This window comes from Mobula hypostoma, chromosome 11, assembly GCF_963921235.1.
Source record: "Mobula hypostoma chromosome 11, sMobHyp1.1, whole genome shotgun sequence".
NCBI classification, from domain to species: Eukaryota; Metazoa; Chordata; class Chondrichthyes; order Myliobatiformes; family Myliobatidae; genus Mobula; species Mobula hypostoma.
Window position 1 is genome coordinate 103,646,636 of NC_086107.1, and position 19,124 is coordinate 103,665,759.

Sequence of the window (19,124 nt, forward strand, 5' to 3'; positions counted from 1 at the left end):
TACACTGCTGGAGTTTAGGGCAGCAATGAAGGTCCTCCATCTCTGGTGATGTTCAGGGCTTCCTTCATCATGTCAGTAGCTTCCTCTCTGTTTTCACTACTGTCAGTCATACAAGTCCCGGGTGGAGACTCAGGAATACTGTCGCACTCAGATGTAGAAGGATTCTTCATTGCTCTTTCCATAACAATTTTGTTTGATCAGTCAGGGTTGTTAGCCTTGAGTTGAATCCTTGAACCTGGAGGACCAGTGGACCACTCTCAGTCTGTCCTCTATCCTTTGACCTGTTTGGCATGAGTGACCCTGACAAGAGCCAAAAATCCAGGCCCTAACTCCAGGCAACATAGCTCTGTGAGTTGTTTCCTCTTGGGGGGGGGTGTAGTGGGGAGGGTGGAGTGATGTACTCATGGTGTTTTGAGCTGAGTCCATGGCTCTCCGCAGCTTCTTAAGTTCCTGTGCATTCGAATTGACATTCCAGAACATGATGCAAGCAGTCAGGAAGCTTTCAGCTGTACAGCTGTAGAAATTGTCCCAACAGTAGGAGATGTCGGCCAGGCCACACTTGGTCCATCAAACCTCCAGGTTCTGGGGTTCGTCTCAGGGCTAACAACCCTGACTGGTCAAACAAAGCTGTCACAGGAAGAGCAATGAAGAATCCTTCTGCAACTGAGTGCGACAGTATTCCCGAGTCGCCACCTGACTGACAGCAGTGAAAACTGAGGGGGAAGCTCGGCGAAGGAAGCCCAACAGCACTAGAGCTGGAGGACCTCCATTGCCACCCTAAACACCAGTGGCATAATGGGCAAAAGAAGAAGAAGATAGGTAGATGGATAGGAAAGGTTTTAAAAGATATTTTGAACTAGCTCAGATAGATAACTTGGTTGGTAGGGATGTGTCAACCCAAAGGGCCTGTTTCCATCCAAGTTGCATAACTCTGTGACTCTAAAGAGCAGTACTCACAGAAACCGGTGTGGCAACAAAATAGATCCCATACTGGGAAGTCTAAACCAAATAGCACAGATGGAGATAGCCAGAGAAGAGAAGGAAAGGATTCAGGGTCCAGTCTTAACTTCTAAATAAAATGAATAACCAAACTTATTGGCTGGTTTCAGTCTCAGTGCAAACTTTAACATACAGAAACATTTGATTCCTGTCAATTATTAATAGCTTTAGCACAATCTCTGCCGATGCTGTAAGACTAGAAATCACAGGACCGGCCACCTTGTGTGTGCTCAGGGACAGGCTCAGGCCAAAACGCCTCCTCTTCACTGATGCTGCCTGGCCTGTTGAGTTCCTGCAGTACTTTGTGTGTGTTGCTCTGGATTTCAGTGACCAGAGCCAGGACTGAAGTCTGGGATCAGAACCAATTATATTATCACTGACACCTCACATGAAATTTGTTTTGCAATATCGTGCAAATAAATAAAAATCTATAAATTACAAATATAACCAAAAAAGAACTAGCAAGGTAGTGTTTATGGGTTCATGGACCATTCAGAAGTCTGATGGTGGAGGGGAAGAAGCTGTTCTTAAATTGTTGAGCGTGAGGATGCTCCTGTACCTCCTCTCTAATTATAAAGATGTAATTATTAGTTTTATTTGTCACACGTACATCGAAACATCTGAAATGCGTCAAATCAAATCAGTGAGGATTAGACAGGGCAGCCTGCAAGTGTTGCCACACTTCCAGCACGAACGTAGCATGGCCACAACTCACTATCCCTAATCTACGTCTTTGGAGTGTGGAGAGGAGAGGAGAGGAGCACCCACTTGGTCATGGAGAGAACATACAAACTCCTTACAGGCACGGTGAAAATTGAACCCCAGTCAGTGATTGTTGGCACTACAAAGTGATGCGCTAATGGCTTTGTTACTGTGCTGCCCCTGGCAGTAACGAGAAGAGGGCATGTCCCAGAAGGTTAGTTCTGGATGCTGCCTTCTGTAGGCACCGTCCCTTAAGGATGCCCGAGAATGCCAGGATCTGGAATGTGGACGGGCTTGTGCTTGGGACTGGGGTCCAGCTTGCTTTTGTGTACCTTGCCCTGTTTCAGCTGGAGGATTCACGGCGCTAATGTGTCACATGTAAAACATGTGGGACGGTAGTGTAGCGGTTAGCACAACGCTTTACAGTACAGGTGATCTGAGTTCAATTCCCGCTGCTGCCTGTAAGGAGTTTGTATGTTCTCCCTCTGACCCCCGTGGGTTTCCTCTGGGTGCTCTGGTTTCATCCCACAGTCCAAAGACGTACTGGAGGTTAATTGGTCATTGTAAACTGTCCAGTGATTAGGCTAGGGTTAAATTGGGGGATTGCTGGGTGGAGTGTGTTAAGAGTTGAAAAGGTATGTTCCATGCTATATCCCAATAAATAAATAGATATTTAGATAAAGTATCTGGGTACAAGTGTAATATCCTAGAGTTCAGAAAATATGCTAGTCCAGCCTTTCCATCGCCCCCAAAGTGCTGGATTATTGTAGTGTTGCTCTGCTCAAGCACTGGGGGGCGGTGTTGGGGGCATCGCCATTGGATCGTGGCTGGGAGCCTTTGGGTAGATATTATCCATCAGGGTATCAGGACCGTTGTGATTTTTCTCAATATGCCTTCTCGCTTACCACGAGATGAATTCCCAACGGCTGCCAAGTCGTCAAGGACTCTGGGGAGGCAGTGGGATGTAGCGTCCCTGACGGACTGAAGTGGTTTCAGCGAACTCCGGCGTTGTGCAGTTCTGTCAGCACGGTGCAGCTGCTGATAAACATGTCATAGCAGCTGAATCGTTCTGCGGTGCGACAGGAACCTGTACCACTGCCCTATATGGCCGTCTGGATTACCTGCTATCATCACCAGAGTGTAGGATGAGAAGAGCCTGTCTCTGCCCAGAGAAATGACGACTCGAGCCCTGAACTAATGCAGCCTGCACCCCCGTGATTCTGTCCCTCGGAGTCACGGGAGATTCTGCAGGTGCCGGAAATCCCGAGCAACACACACAACGTGCTGGAGGAACTCAACAGGTCAGGCAGCATCAATGAAGAGGAGTAAACAGCTGAGATCTTTCATCGGGACCGGAAAAGAAGGGGACAGGGTACAGAATAGAGAGGAGAGGAGAGGAGAGGGGTATGAGTTGGCAGGTGATAGGTGAGAACAGATGAGGGGGAAGGAATGAAGAAGCTGAGAGGGGACAGGTGGAAGAGGTAAAAGGCTGAAGAAGAAGGAACCTGCTAGGAGAGGATTGTGGACCGTGGGATAAAGGGAAGGAGGAAGGGAACCAAAAGGAGGTGATGGGTATCCATTTCTCCCCCCCCCCCCGTTTCCCGTCCTCAGTCTGGTTAATCTCTGACCCCCCCCCCTTCTCTTCTCCTCCTTCCATTTAATCCACGGTCCACTCTCCTCCCCTATTAGGTGCTGGGTGTTGTAAATACGGTGCGATTTTATGACTGGTATCAACCAAGGGCGGTTGTCTAACTTCCTCAGCCCCGGCAGGTTGTGACTGTGCTTTTACCCAGCCGCGTTAGTACATCAATGCGTTTCCAAAGAAGGACTGATCCGCCTCGCCTGTGATCCACACGGTTACTGTTTACACAGCACCCAAAGGCATCTCAAAGCACATTTCTCAGTCCCGCTTTTCTATATAAACGGTGGACATTTGCACAACCCCTCACTAACTTTCCGCAGAGAAGTTTTTTTTAAGAAAAACAAGTTGTTCAGGTTTTACTTTGCTTAAAGAGGGCAAGTGACGTCACGGGGCAGCTGTCAACGGGAGGTGCCAAAGCGGGGGGAGAACTGTGGGCCAGCGAGCCTGTCCTCTGTCCCGTTAACATTCTCGACAGGTGCTGACAACCGAGGCAGCAGCTGGTCGGAACGAGAGAAATTCTAAAGGGGGACTGACTGTAAAAATAATTTCTTTACCATGCCCTTCAAAACCGATGCTGTTGGACCCCTGCTCCGCGCGGCTCTGTCTAAAGCTCGGGGGGGCCGTACTGGCGCACTATCGGCGTGGTCCAAGCGTCCCCGGGGCTGTGGCGGGGGTGCGTGCAAATTTTGTGAAGTGTTCATCGAGATTGGAGGCTAGGCCACCTCCGGAGAGAACATTCAGGGTCAGAATGCTGAGACCAGGTCCTCCGGCGTCTGTCCCAGTTACAGCGGCCCACAAGACCCCTTGTATTTGGCTGAAGTACGCCGTTGCCGAAGGGAGGGTCAGCGCCCTTTTAGGAAAAGCTTAATGTCGCCGGAGCCTGGCATTGTCTGAAGGGTCAACGTTATCCGCCTTACACACTGACTTGCACGAGGAACTTGCTGTGGTGTGCTGGTCAGCGCCGCGACTTGCAACAAAACCAACACTCAGCAATTATTGACAATTATGTAAAATAAAGTTAGAGGTTAAAGGAAAAATGCGCATAAATGCATATTTAGAACGTAAACAACATCGTAAAAGGTGGTTTAAAGTGTTTACAGTGCAGTGACTGAGCTAATAGAGGGGGCGGGGGCTAACTAGATGGTTGGTCAGATTAACTTTTATTTACTATTTTTTAATTGAGATACAGCGTGGAGCGGCCCATTTCGCGCTGCCAAGCCACCCCCCCCCCCGATTTAACCGTGGAACAATTTGCAATGACCAACTAACCTATCAACCGGCACGTCTTCGGACTGTGCGAAGAAACCGGAGCACCCGGAGGAAACCCACGCGGTCATGGGGAGAACGTACGAGCTCCTTACAGACAATGGCGGGGACTGTACCACGGTCGCTGGAACTGTGAAACATTGCGCTAGCCATTACAATGCCGTACCGCCCTGATAAGATGGCGTGGTTTTTGCAGCGCTTTCCAGGGGAGAGCCTGTCGGTAAAGGCAGTTTGCAGGATGGGTAGTGTCCACTACATTTTCTCCTGCCCACTCTTTGTCCTGGACGCACACAAGTCCCTTTGCATCTCAGAGTTTTGGATTTTCTCCTCGTTTAGAAAATAGTCTGCACATTTATTTCTTCTACCAAAGTAAATGGCCCTGCATTTTCCAACATTGTATTTCATTTACCACTTTCTTGCCCATTCTCCTAATCTGTCTAAGTCCTTCTGCTGCCTTCCTGTTTCCTCAACGCTACCTACCCCTCCACCAATCTTTGTATCATTTGCAAACTTGGCAACAAAGCCTTCTATTCCATCATCTAAATCATTGTTATACAGCATAAAAAGAAGCGGTCCCAACACCGACCCCTGGGGAACACCACGGGTGACCGGCAGCCAACCAGAATAGGATCCTTTTATTCTCACTTGCTGCCTCCTACCAATCAGCCAATGCTCTAACCATGCTAGTAGCTTTCCTGTAATACCATGGGCTCTTAACTTGGTAAGCAGCCTCATGCGTGGCACCTTAGTATGTAGAGATGTGGTTGCCCAGTGTCACCTACTGTCTCCTGTCATGGAGAAAGTTTGTGATCCACCTGTAACTGGCACCTGGGTATACTAAGTTTGGAGAGTTTCTCTTGCAGAAGCTCTGGGAGGATAGTATTGAAGGCTGAACTGAAACCAATAAAGAGAATCCTCAAATATAAAATCATAAGACATAGGAGCAGAATTAGGCCACTCGGCCCATCAAGTCTACTCCGCCATTACATGTTAGTAGGGAAGTGGTGTTAGGTAAATTGAAGGGATTGAAGGCAGATAAATCCCCAGGGCCAGATGGTCTGCATCCTAGAGTGCTTAAGGAAGTAGCCCAAGAAATAGTGGATACATTAGTGATAATTTTTCAAAACTCGTTAGATTCTGGACTAGTTCCTGAGGATTGGAGGGTGGCTAATGTAACCCCAATTTTTAAAAAAGGAGGGAGAGAGAAACCGGGGAATTATAGACTGGTTAGCCTAACGTCGGTGGTGGGGAAACTGCTGGAGTCAGTTATCAAGGATGTGATAACAGCACATTTGGAAAGCGGAGAAATGATCGGACAAAGTCAGCATGGATTTGTGAAAGGAAAATCATGTCTGACGTATCTCATAGAATTTTTTGAGGATGTAACTAGTAGAGTGGATAGGGGAGAACCAGTGGATGTGGTATATTTGGATTTTCAAAAGGCTTTTGACAAGGTCCCACACAGGAGATTAGTGTGCAAACTTAAAGCACACGGTATTGGGGGTAAGGTATTGGTGTGGGTGGAGAATTGGTTAGCAGACAGGAAGCAAAGAGTGGGAATAAACGGGACCTTTTCAGAATGGCAGGCGGTGACTAGTGGGGTACCGCAAGGCTCAGTGCTGGGACCCCAGTTGTTTACAATATATATTAATGACTTGGATGAGGGAATTAAATGCAGCATCTCCAAGTTTGCGGATGACACGAAGCTGGGTGGCAGTGTTAGCAGTGAGGAGGATGCTAAGAGGATGCAGGGTGACTTGGATAGGTTGGGTGAGTGGGCAAACTCATGGCAGATGCAATTTAATGTGGATAAATGTGAAGTTATCCACTTTGGTGGCAAAAATAGGAAAACAGATTATTATCTGAATGGTGGCCGATTAGGAAAAGGGGAGGTGCAACGAGACCTGGGTGTCATTATACACCAGTCATTGAAAGTGGGCATGCAGGTACAGCAGGCGGTGAAAAAGGCGAATGGTATGCTGGCATTTATAGTGAGAGGATTCGAGTACAGGAGCAGGGAGGTACTACTGCAGTTGTACAAGGCCTTGGTGAGACCACACCTGGAGTATTGTGTGCAGTTTTGGTCCCCTAATCTGAGGAAAGACATCTTTGCCATAGAGGGAGTACAAAGAAGGTTCACCAGATTGATTCCTGGGATGGCAGGACTTTCATATGAAGAAAGACTGGATGAACTGGGCTTGTACTCGTTGGAATTTAGAAGATTGAGGGGGGATCTGATTGAAATGTATAAGATCCTAAAGGGATTGGACAGGCTAGATGCAGGAAGATTGTTCCCGATGTTGGGGAAGTCCAGAACGAGGGGTCACAGTTTGAGGATAGAGGGGAAGCCTTTTAGGACCGAGATTAGGAAAAACTTCTTCACACAGAGAGTGGTGAATCTGTGGAATTCTCTGCCACAGCAAACTGTTGAGGCCAGTTCATTGGCTATGTTTAAGAGGGAGTTAGATATGGTCCTTGTGGCTAAAGGGATCAGGGGGTATGGAGGGAAGGCTGGGGCGGGGTTCTGAGTTGGATGATCAGCCATGATCATAATAAATGGCGGTGCAGGCTCGAAGGGCCGAATGGCCTACTCCTGCACCTATTTTCTATGTTTCTATGTTTCTATTCCATCATGGCTGATTTATTATCCCTCTCAACCCCATTCTCCCTGTAACCTTTGACACCCTGACTAGCCAAGAACCTATCAACCTTCACTTTAAGTATACTCAACGGTTTGGTCTTCACGGCTGTTTGTGGAAATAAATTCCACAGATTCACCACCCTCTGGCTAAAGAAATTCCTTCTCATCTCTGTTCTAAATGGACATCCCTCTATTCCAGGGGTTCCCAACCTTTTTTATTCCATGGACCAATACCACTAAGTAAGGAGTCCATAGAGTCTATTCAGAGGCTGTGCACTCTGGTCCTAGATTCACCAACTATAGGAAATATCCTCTCCACATCCACTCTATCTAGGCCTTCAATATTCTATAAGTTTCAATAACAGCCTCCTCCTCCCCCCCATCATTCTTCTAAACTCTAATGAATATAGGCCCAGCACCATCAAATGCTCCTCGTAGGTTAACCCTTTCATTTCTGGAATAATTCTCAGGAACCTCCTCTTGTCCCTCTCCAATGCCAGCACATCCTTTCTTAGATAAGAGACCCAGAACTGCTCATTATACTCCAATTGCGGTCTAGTCCAATATCAAGCCTCACCATCACGTCCTTGTTCTTATATACTAGTCCTATTGAAATAAATGCTAACATTGCATTTCAAAGTTCACAGTAAATTTATTATCAAAGTACAGAAAAGTCACCATACACAACCCTGAGATTCATTTTCTTGCAGGCATAGTCAATTGGTCCATAATAGAATAATAAAAATAATGGAATCAATGAAAAGCCGCTCCAACTTGGACATCAACCAGTGTGCAAAAGACAATAAACTGTGTAAATACAAAAATACAAAAATAAATAAATAAATAGATAATAACTAGATAAATAGTGTCCTTGAAAGTGAATCCATTGATTGTGGGAACATTTCAGTGACGGGACAAGTGAAGTTAAACCCATTTGGTTCAAAAGCCTGATGGTTGAGGGGTAATAACCGTTCCTGAACCTGGTGATGTGGGTCCTGAGACTCCTGTACCTTCTTCCTGATGGCAGCAGGAAGAAAAGAGCATGGCCTGGGTGGTGAGGATCTCTGGTGATGGATGCTACTTTTCTACAACAGCATTTCATGTAGATGTGCTCAGTGGTGGGGAGGGCTTTACCCGTGATGGATCCACTACTTTTTGTAGGATTTTCTGTTCAAGGGCATTGGTGTTTCCATACCAGGTTGTGACTCAACCAGCCAATATACTCTCCACCACACATCTATAGAGGTTTTAGATGTTGTGCCTTCCTTTATGTACCAGGGGATTTGAGATGCTGAAGTCCAAACGGATGTTAACTGTATCAACTACAGATCTGTTGACTCTGTGAGCAAGCTGCAGCAAATCTAGAAAGTTTGAGTTATGGATTTGAGAAATCACATGAATAACCTGTTCTGCTATACCTGAACTCCCAAGATCTGGCAATTTTATGAATCTGATGGTGTTGGGCTATTGGATGTAACTTCTATTAATATTCTCGATACACTACAATAGACTTTGTTTTAGGTGGTGCACAGTTGTATAATGAATCTTCAGGTGAACTTGGTGAATTTCTAGGGAACACGGGAACAAGATCTGAATGAGTTTGAAGGGAGTGTGGAAACTTCAGCCAATGAAGTAATGCTGAGCTGTCAGGATATCTGAACAATCAGGTAGTTGATTATTGGAGTTTTACTGTAGAAAAAAAAAGATCAGGTTCAAGTTTAATTATCATTCAACTAGACATGAATACCCATGAACTCAGCCAAATGAAACAATGTTACTCTGGGGCCAAGGTGCAAAGCACATTACCAACAGTGATACACAGCACAAGGCACATATAACACATATAAGACAGCAGTCAAATACAGTCAAACAAAAATATATAGTCCAAGTCCCTGAGTCCATGAATATTACAGCAGTCTGCAGTTGAACACAATACATCTTGTTTTCTGCTGAGTGAACACTGGAGGGCAGCACTGACTCCAACGTGTACACTGCGCCACCCCAGTTCTGGCACTGGTGGAGCTCACCGATACCTCTCTGAAGCAGGCAGCAGCACAATCCGCATCAAGTCCTGCTCATTCAGTTTCTCCACCAATGAGTAACTTGCTAATGGGGTAGACCTGCATTACTTCAAGTTCTTAATGTCCATCAGGGTCTTGCGATCGTAAAAATTTTGATTAAAGAAAGGCAAGGTTTTAGTCGACCGCGTAGCAGCTGTTGCATCCGAGCTCACCGCCATCTTACCGGAAGTTGGACGCAAACTAACTTTTAGACAGAAGGACAGAGGTCGAGACAGTCACAAACTTGATATGCAAAGATGGTAAATGGTATAGATGGGCGCTTGGTAATCAGTTTATAGTTGTCACGTATACCAAGTGGAAAGCTTTTGGTTGTATGTCATCTAGTCAGATCATTCCAAATGCAAATACATCGAGATAGTGCAAAAGGAAAAGTAGACAGTTACAGTGAAAGTGTCATGTAGGTAGAAAATGTTCACGATGAGGTAGATTGAGAGATCAAAAATTCATGTTTAACTTATAAGAGGTTCCTCCAAGAGAACCACCACGTTGTCATAGGGTTTGGAGGCTTGTGTACCTCAATGACCTGGAGAGTGGTGTTGGCTGGAGTCAGGGCTTTGCCTCTTGGTAGGGTCACCCATGCCAAACAGGTCAAAGGGTAGAAGCCAGACCAAGAGTAGTCCACCGGTCCTCCAGGTTCAGGGGTTCGGCTCAGGGCTAACAACACTGACTGGTCAAATGAAACCCTTACGGAAACAGCGATGAAAAATCCGATATCTATGTGCAGCTGAGGACCATGAACCACACCTGGGGCACAATGGAGAGAATGGTCAAGGACAGACAGAGATAGGGGAACTTCATTGCTGCCCTAAACACCAGTGGTGTAATGGGCAGTAAGTTATAAGAGGTTTTCTCAAGAGTTTTATAAACTGATGGCAAGACTTTGGTGTGTCAAAGGGTTTGAACCCCTAAGAGCCAAAAAAATGTGAGCCAATAGAATTCAAAGGACAACTGAAGGGGTAGCCAACCAGGACCGAGTGAATGGGGGAGGGGCAATGTAAAAGCGAGCACTCCCCAGAGAGAAACACCAACAACTGTGTACTGAGGATGTCACCTCGACGGGTGATGAAACGTCTGCAAGGTCATTGCCAAGCTCAGCGTACACCGCGACATCGAGAAGAGAGAATATTTGGGATGGGTGGGGCCTTTGATTACACTGGCCGCTTTACCGAAGCAGCGAGAAGTGTAGACAGGGTCTACAGAGGGGAGGCTGCTTTCTGTGATGTGCCGAACTGCGTCCACAACTCTCTCCAGCTTCCTGCAATCTCAGCAGAGCTGTGATGCGTCTGGGTGGAGAATGACCTTGTGTTTTGTCTTGTCCATTTGTGAATGTGTGAAAACCAAGCCTAATTTGCTGGGCTAAGAGGACTGTTTCTGTACTGTATATTCTGCCAGTAATCCTTTAAGCTCCCTCTGTCTACAATTATAAAAATCAAAGAGTTCACAACGCAGTGGTTGAGACAATTACCCTGTTGCATGCTATTTACATTTGGTGAAGAAACTACGTCAAATCTGGAGCGACACACATAAAATGCTGGGGGATCTCAGCAGGCCAGGCAGCATCTATGAAAAGGAATAAACAGTCAACGTTTTGGGCCAAGTCTCTTCTTCAGGACTGGAAAGGAAGGGGGAAGACGCCAGAATAAATAGGTGGGGGGAGGCAAAGGAGGACTAGCTTGAAGGTGATAGGTGAAGCCAGGTGGGTGGGAAAGGTAAAGGGCTGGAGAGGATGGAATCTGATAGGAGAGGAGAGTGGACCATGGGAGAAAAGGAAGTTGGAGAAGCACCAGGGAAGGTGATAGGCAGGAGAGGAGAAGAGGTAAACGGCCAGAGTGGGGAATAGAAGAAGAGGAATGGAGGAAGTGGAAAGATACTCTTTTTACCAGAAGCAGAAATCAATATTCATGCCTTTAGGTTGGAGGTTGTCTAGACAGAATATTAGATTAGATTCAACTTTATTGTCATTGTGCCGAGTACAGATACAAAGCCAATGAAATACAGTTAGCATCTGACCAGAAATGCAAAGAATAGTGTTATTTACAAAATAACTGCGAATAAAAAAAGTGCTACAGCACACAAATATAAAAGTACTGAGACAGTACAATATGGGTGCAATACTGCTTAGCGCTGTGATGAGAGGTTCAGCAGTGTCACAGCCTCAGGGAATAAGCTCTTCCTGTGCCTGCTGGTGTGGGAACGGAGGCTCCTGTAGCACCTACTGCATGGGAGGAGAGCAAAAAGTCCATGGTTAGGGTGAGATGCATCCCTGATAATGCTTTTCGCCCTGCCCAGGCAGCGTTTATGGTAGATGTTCTCAATGGTGGGCAATTGGGTGCTGATAATCCGAGATAATCCGATAATATGAGATGTTACTCCTCCAGCCTGAGAGTGGCTTCATCATGGCAAGAGAGGAGGCCGTGGACCTAGATGTCAGAAAGGGAAAGGGGGTAGGAATTATAAAATAGCTGGCAGATGGAGCGGAGGTGCTCGAGAAAGTGGTCCCCCAGTTTACATCGGGTTTCATCAGTGTAGAAGAGGCCACATCAGGATCACCAGATACAACAGACGACCCTAACAGATTTGAAAATGAAGTGTTGCCTCATCTCACCTGGAAGGACCATTTGGGGCCCTGGATGGAGGTGAATGGGCAAGTGTAGCATATCTGTTGCTTGCAGGGATATATGCCAGGAGGGAGACTAATGGGGAGGGACAAATGGGCAAGGGAATCCCTAGGAAAGCGGAGAGTTGGGGTGTAGGTAAAGATATGTTTGGTGGTAGGATCCCTTTGGAGATGGTGGAAGTTGTGCAGAATGATGTGGAGGCTCATGGAGTGGTAAGTGAGGAAAAGAGGAACTGTATCCTGGTTAAGGCGGCAGGTGAATAGGCAAGTGTCATTTGCAGGGATATGTGCCAGGATGAAGATTAGTGGGGAGGGACAAATGGACAAGGGAATCCCTTGAAAAATGAAGAGTTGGGGGGTGGTTAGGTAAAGGTGTGTTTGTGGTAGGATCCTATTGAAGATGGCTGATGTTGTTGACGATGTTGTGTTGGATGCGTAGACTCATGGGGTGGTAGTTGAGGGTAAGGGGAACTTGTGTTTACATTGAATGTAACCCTTCTACATTTTAACCAATGATCAGTGATTTTATAACTTATCCCATGGACTAACAATAACCCGTCAAAGTATTACGGAAAAACTCTCAGTTGCATGAAAGTGAAAACCTTCGAAACATTCGACTGAGGTTTAGGACTTGACCTCTCTCCGCCCAAGCACACTCCTTGCCCATCAGGCTACAGTGGTGTAGTGGTTAGCACGATGCTTTACAGTACAGGCAACCCAGGTTCAGTTCCCGCCGCTCTCTTTAAAGAGTCTGTATGTTCTCCCTGTGATCGCGTAGGTTTTCTTCGGGTGCTCTGGTTTCCTCCCACAGCCCAAAGACGTACCGGTTGGTGCGTTAATTGGCCATTGTAAATTGTAGGATTAAATCGAAGTTTGCTGCGTGGTTCGGCTCAAAGGGCTTATTCCGTGCTGTGCCTTATTAGGTAAATAGATTTACTCTTTTGCATAGTATCGTTAAACGCTCAATCCTGCACAAGTTATGTGCCAGTGATGGGTTGCGTACGTTGTCCCCCATTCCCATCTCCAAGTGGAGGTGGGAATGTTGGAGGCAGTAAACAGCCCTCGCTTTCTCTTTTGTCAGCATGTCCTGTGCTGGTCTCTAGCACCAAGTGCTTCTCTCTTCCACTGGGAAGCCAACTGTTGTGGTACTGTATCAGGAAGGAAAGAACATTGCAAACGCGCTTGACCTTGATGGCTATGAAAATGTTCGTTTTTGGAAAGCCTAGAAAACATCATTATTACTACAAAACAAGTACAAAAGCAAAGCAGTCTTGGCACAATTTTTAATAGGGCTTAGATGTGTCCACAATTGGAATATCGTGCAACATTTTGATCTACTTACCTAAAGAAAGATATACTACCCCTTGAAGAGTGGAAGTATACACTCAATGGCCACTTTATTAGATACCTGCTGTACCTAATAAAGTAACCACTGGGTGTATGTTCATGGTCTTCTGCTGCTGTAGCCCATCCACTTCAAGTTGCGATGTGTTGTGTATTCAGAGATGCTCTTCAGCAAACCACTGTTGTAATACATGATTATTTGAGTTACTGTCTCCTTCCCTTGGACCAGTCTGGCCATTCTCCTCTGACCTCTCTCATTAACACGGCTTTTTCGCCCACAGAACTGCCACTCACTGGATTTTTTTTTTGTTTCTCACACCATTCTCTGTAAACTCTAGAGAGTGTTGTGTGTGAAAATCCCAGGAGATCAGCAGCTTCTGAGATACTCAAACCACCCCGTCTGGCAGCAACAGTCATTCCACTGTCAAAGTCTCTTAGATCACATTTCTTCCACATTCTGACGTTGGGTCTGAGCAATAACTGAACCTCTTGACCATGTCTGCATGCTTTTATGCATTGAGCTGCTGCCACGTGATTGGCTGATTGGATATTTGCATTAATGAACTGTTGTACAGGAGTACCTAATAAAATGGCCTCTGAGTGTACTTCTCCTCAGGAGATCAAACTGTTATCTGATTCCTTGGATAACTGCTACTGAGGTGGTCCTCTGAGGAGAATTTGAGCAAAGGAGGCCAATATACCCTAGAGTTTAGAGCAACGAACTACTGAATCATCTAAAGATGATAAGGAACATAAGCCATGGACAACTTGGGTGGCTGAGTGGGACAACACAAACTTGGAGACACGGTCAATGAACTGAGATGAGGAAGGATTAGTTTCACATAGAGGAATATAAATCCTCAGTATTCTGTACCCTGAAGCCTGTGGATTTGGTATCTCACCAAAGGTTCTGGCAAATTTATGCAGGTGTACTGTGGAGAGCGTTCTGACTGGTTGCATGCAAGGGTCACCGCACATACTTGGAAAAGAATCTGCAGAGGGTTGTAAACTTAGCCATCTCCATCGTGGATACCAGCCTCCCCACCACAGAGGACATCTTCAAAAGCCAGTGCCTCAGTAAGGTGGCATCCATTATTAAGGATCCCCACCACCCAGGCCATGCCCTCTTTTCATTGCTGGTATCAGGAGACTGAAGGCACACACTCAGTGTTTTATGAACAGCTTCTTCCCCTCCGCCATCCGATTTCTGAATGGACATTGAACCCATGAACCTCACCATTTTGGCTCTCATTTTGCATTACTGATTATCTTCCAGATTGAGACTGGTAGATTTGTGAATACTCTGGAATGGGACAGGGATGCTGAGATTGAATATTGGTTCAAGTGCCAAAATGACTTTCTTCCTTCCTGTCTGTTTTCACCAGTTAACTGTTCCTTCATCTCCTTTTTTTTTTGGCTTCTCTCAGATGCCTTTCAGCACAAAGGTCTAAAGCCGAGAAACTCTTTAGCATACTCCAGAATGCTGGCGCCACGTGTTTAGATGAAGACTCTCAATCCAAAACATCGACTGCGCATTTGCCTCCACAGATGCTGCCTGACCGACTAGGTTCCTCCAGCATCTTATTTGCTGCTCCAAATGGTTAGATCTTGATTTAACCCGAACAGAGCAGTGTCACAGCTTCGGTGACACTATGACGACCAGAGAATTCAACTCCTCATATTAGAGTTGAATTGAATTCACTTTATTACTGTACTTACATCCTTCATGTGCATGAGGAGTAAAAATCTTTAATTAAGTCTCCATCTAAATGTGCAATGTGCAATTTATGGTAATTTATAATAAATAGTACGTACAACGGGACAGTCAATGTAGCACAGAAATACAATTGTATCAGTGTGAATTAACCAGTCTGATGGCCTGGTGGAAAAAGCTGTTCCAGAGCCTATTGGTCCTGGTTTTTATGCTATGGTACCATTTCCCAGATGGTAGCAGGTGGAGCAGTTTGTGGTTGGGATGACTCGAGCCCCCAATGATCCTTTCAGCCCTTTTTGCGCACCTGTCTTTGTAAGTGTTCTGAATAGTGGGAAGTTCACATCTACAGATGCGCTGGGCTGTCTTCACCACTCTCTGCAGAGTCCTGCGATTGAGGGAAGTACAGTTCCTATACCAGGCAGTGATGCAGCCAGTCAAGATGCTCTCAATTATGCCCCTGTAGAAAGTCCTTAGGATTTGGAGGCCCATACCAAACTTCTTCAACCGTCTGAGGTGAAAGAGATGCTGTTGTGCCTTTTTCACCACACAGCTGGTCTGTACAGACCGCATTAGATCCTCAGTTATGTTTATGCCAAAGAACTTAAAGCTGTTCACCCTCTCAACCCCAGATCCTTTGATGTCAATAGGGGTCAGCCTGTCTCCATTCCCCCTGCAGTCCACAACCAGCTCCTTTGTCTTTGCGATGTTGAGGAAGAGGTTGTCTTCTTGCCACCACTGAGTCAGGGTGGTGGCTTCTTCTCTGAAGGCTGCCTCATTATTACTTGAGTTTAGACCAATCAGTGTAGAGTCGTCAGCAAATTTAATTAGCAGATCAGAGCTGTGGGTGGCTACACAGTCCTGAATGTACAGAGAGTAAAGGAGGGGGCTTAGTACCATAAGACCATAAGACCGTATGATATAGGAGCAGAATTCAGCCATTTGACCCATTGACTCTCCTCTACTATTCAATCATGGTTGATTTTTTTCAATCCCATCTCCTGTCTTCTCCCTGTAATCCTTTACTCCCCTGCCTATCCTAACAACCAATATTTTGGCAAGACATAAACACAAAAGATTCTATAAATGCTGGAAATCCAGAGAAATGGTCACAAAGTGGTGGAAGGACTCAGCAAGTCAAGCAGCATCCATGGAAAGAAACAAAGAGTTGACATTTTGGGTCAAGACCCATCATTAGGGTCTCCTGAAACTCCCCTAAATGGTCTCACATCCAAAATTACCGTCCCATGTGATTTTCAACCTCACTCCACTGAGAAACAGCCGTTCCAACTTGTAGAACCACCACGTGTTTCTAACCATCTCTCTGACAGAGCCGTTTACAGGGCTAGCACCCTCTCTGTGAGGCAATGTATGGTTTACTGGAGTCTGTGAGTCTGTGGGAACGAAGATCTCAGCTTTCAGACTGAGGAGTCATTCAATGGTGCTGCCACTTATCCCTAAAGCATCTTCATCTGCCGCTCATCAGAAGGCCAGGTAAAGTCCCTAAAAGAATGAAGGCTCCACCTTCTTTTCCGTCCATCCCGAGAGCCTGTACAGTGGGGTGTAGAGCTTTTTCCCACATACTAAAATTCACCAGGTCATCGTCGCTTGTCACACCAGACAGCCAGCCACTCTAGTGTTGTTTGGTTGATGTTGAGCAGGTCAGTGTCAGCTAAATCAGGTGAGAGTGGTCAGTTGTGCAGAACGTGTTCAATGTTCTGCACCCTTTCGCCACACTCACAGGATTCGCTGGTCTTTAAACACCACTTCACCATATTGTCTCCCGTCCTACAAACTCCCACTCTCGCTCTGTTGAGAGTGCACCACTTCCGTCTGTCAAGCAGTGCCCCGTCTGGCAACATTTCTGTGGGGTCTTGCACTATATGGTTTAGTGGGGTTCTGGCTTCTGTTTGTTGCCAGATGTCAATCCTGTATGTTTGGAGAGATGTTCCGTGTGGTAGTTCCTCTACTGTAGCAAAGCTTTTCCTCGGTTTTAGGCGGTTGGAAACTGGCACATGATGATGTAGTGGGTGCCGTGGATCCGAGTTCTGTTTACCTTCTTCAATTTTTGTTGAAGTGTGTCTTCGGATCTCTGGGGGAGCAATGCCTGCAAGTCTGTAAATGATGTTAGTGGGTGTGGGGCGTAGTGTGCCCGTGATTATTTGGCAGGCTTCGTTAAGCAACGGGTCAGTTTTCTTCACATGGGCTGATCTGCCCCACACAGGTGCACAGTATTCTGCAGGTGCATAGTACAGACTGTACTCATAGAGTTTACTCTTCACAAAGGTCTCCCTGTCAATCTCTTCTCGATGGTTTCCTTCACCCCTTCGTAAAAAGTCATTGAATCATAGAGTCACACAGCACAGAAACAGGCCATTCGGCCCGTTGAGTCTGCACTGACCATCAACCACCCTAAACCCACAATAATTCCATAGAACCATAGAACCATAGAAACTACAGCACAGAAACAGGCCTTTTGGCCGTTCTTGGCTGTGCCGAACCATTTTCTGCCTAGTCCCACTGACCTGCACACGGACCATATCCCTCCATACACCTCCCATCCATGTATCTGTCCAATTTATTCTTAAATGTTAAAAAAGAACCCGCATTTACCACCTCGTCTGGCAGCTCATTCCATACTCCCACCACTCTCTGTGTGAAGAAGCCCCCCCTAATGTTCCCTTTAAACTTTTCCCCCCTCACCCTTAACCCATGTCCTCTGTTTTTTTTCTCCCCTTGCCTCAGTGGAAAAAGCCTGCTTGCATTCACTCTATCTATACCCATCATAATTTTATATACCTCTATCAAATCTCCCCTCATTCTTCTACGCTCCAGGGAATAAAGTCCTAACCTATTCAACCTTTCTCTGTAACTGAGTTTCTCAAGTCCCGGCAACATCCTTGTAAACCTTCTCTGCACTCTTTCAACCTTATTTATATCCTTCCTGTAATTTGGTGACCAAAACTGAACACAATACTCCAGATTCGGCCTCACCAGTGCCTTATACAACCTCATCATAACATTCCAGCTCTTATACTCAATACTACGATTAATAAAGGCCAATGTACCAAAAGCTCTCTTTACGACCCTATCTACCTGTGACGACACTTTCAGGGAATCTTGTATCTGTATTCCCAGATCCCTCTGTTCCACTGCACTCCTCAGTGCCTTACCATTAACCCTGTATGTTCTACGTTGGTTCCTTCCAACGTACAATACCTCACACTTGTCAGTATTAAACTCTATCTGCCATTTTTCAGCCCATTTTTCCAGCTGGTCCAAGTCCCTCTGTAGGCTCTGAAAGCCTTCCTCACTGTCTACTACACCTCCAATCTTTGTATCATCAGCAAACTTGCTGATCCAATTTACCACATTATCATCCAGATCGTTGATATAGATGACAAATAACAATGGACCCAGCACTGATCCCTGTGGCACACCACTAGTCACAGGCCTCCACTCAGAGAAGCAATTTTCTACCACCACTCTCTGGCTTCTTCCATCGAGCCAATGTCCAATCCAATTTACCACCTCTCCATGTATACCTAGCAACTGAATTTTCCTAACTAACCTCCCATGCGGGACCTTGTCAAAGGCCTTACTGAAGTCCATGTAGACAATATCCACTGCCTTCCCTTCATCCACTTTCCTGGTAACCTCCTCGAAAAACTCCAACAGATTGGTCAAACATGACCTACCACGCACAAAGCCATGTTGACTCTCCCTAATAAGCCCCTGTCTATCCAAATGCTTGTAGATTCTGTCTCTTAGTACTCCCTCCAATAACTTACCTACTACTGACGTTAAACTCACTGGCCTATAATTTCCCGGATTACTTTTCGATCCTTTTTTAAACAACGGAACAACATGAGCCACTCTCCAATCCTCCGGCACTTTACCCGTAGACAGCGACATTTTAAATATTTCTGCCAGGGCCCCCGCAATTTCAACGCTAGTCTCCTTCAAGGTCTGAGGGAACACCCTGTCAGGTCTCGGGGATTTATCCACTTTAATTTTCCTCAAGACAGCAAGCACCTCCTCCTTTTCAATCTGTACAGTTGCCATGGTCTCACTACTTGCTTTCCTCAATTCCATAGATTTCATGCCAGCTTCCTTAGTAA

At 46.0% G+C, this 19,124-nt stretch overlaps 1 protein-coding gene across 10 annotated transcripts in view; it reads left to right on the forward strand.

Annotated features, from left to right (window-relative positions):
* Nucleotides 1–19,124, forward strand: part of LOC134354386 (transcriptional enhancer factor TEF-1-like) — a 102,775-nt gene that overhangs the window by 4,121 nt on the left and 79,530 nt on the right. Inside the window, exon 1 of one of the 10 annotated variants that reach the window (XM_063063366.1) lies at nucleotides 2,865–3,002. The exons of 8 other annotated variants lie outside the window; for them this stretch is intronic. The gene's annotated coding sequence lies outside the window, so the exon portion shown is untranslated. Of the gene's footprint in view, nucleotides 1–2,864; nucleotides 3,003–19,124 lie in introns of those variants that run through there. One more of the 10 variants, XM_063063368.1, reaches the window with a different exon arrangement.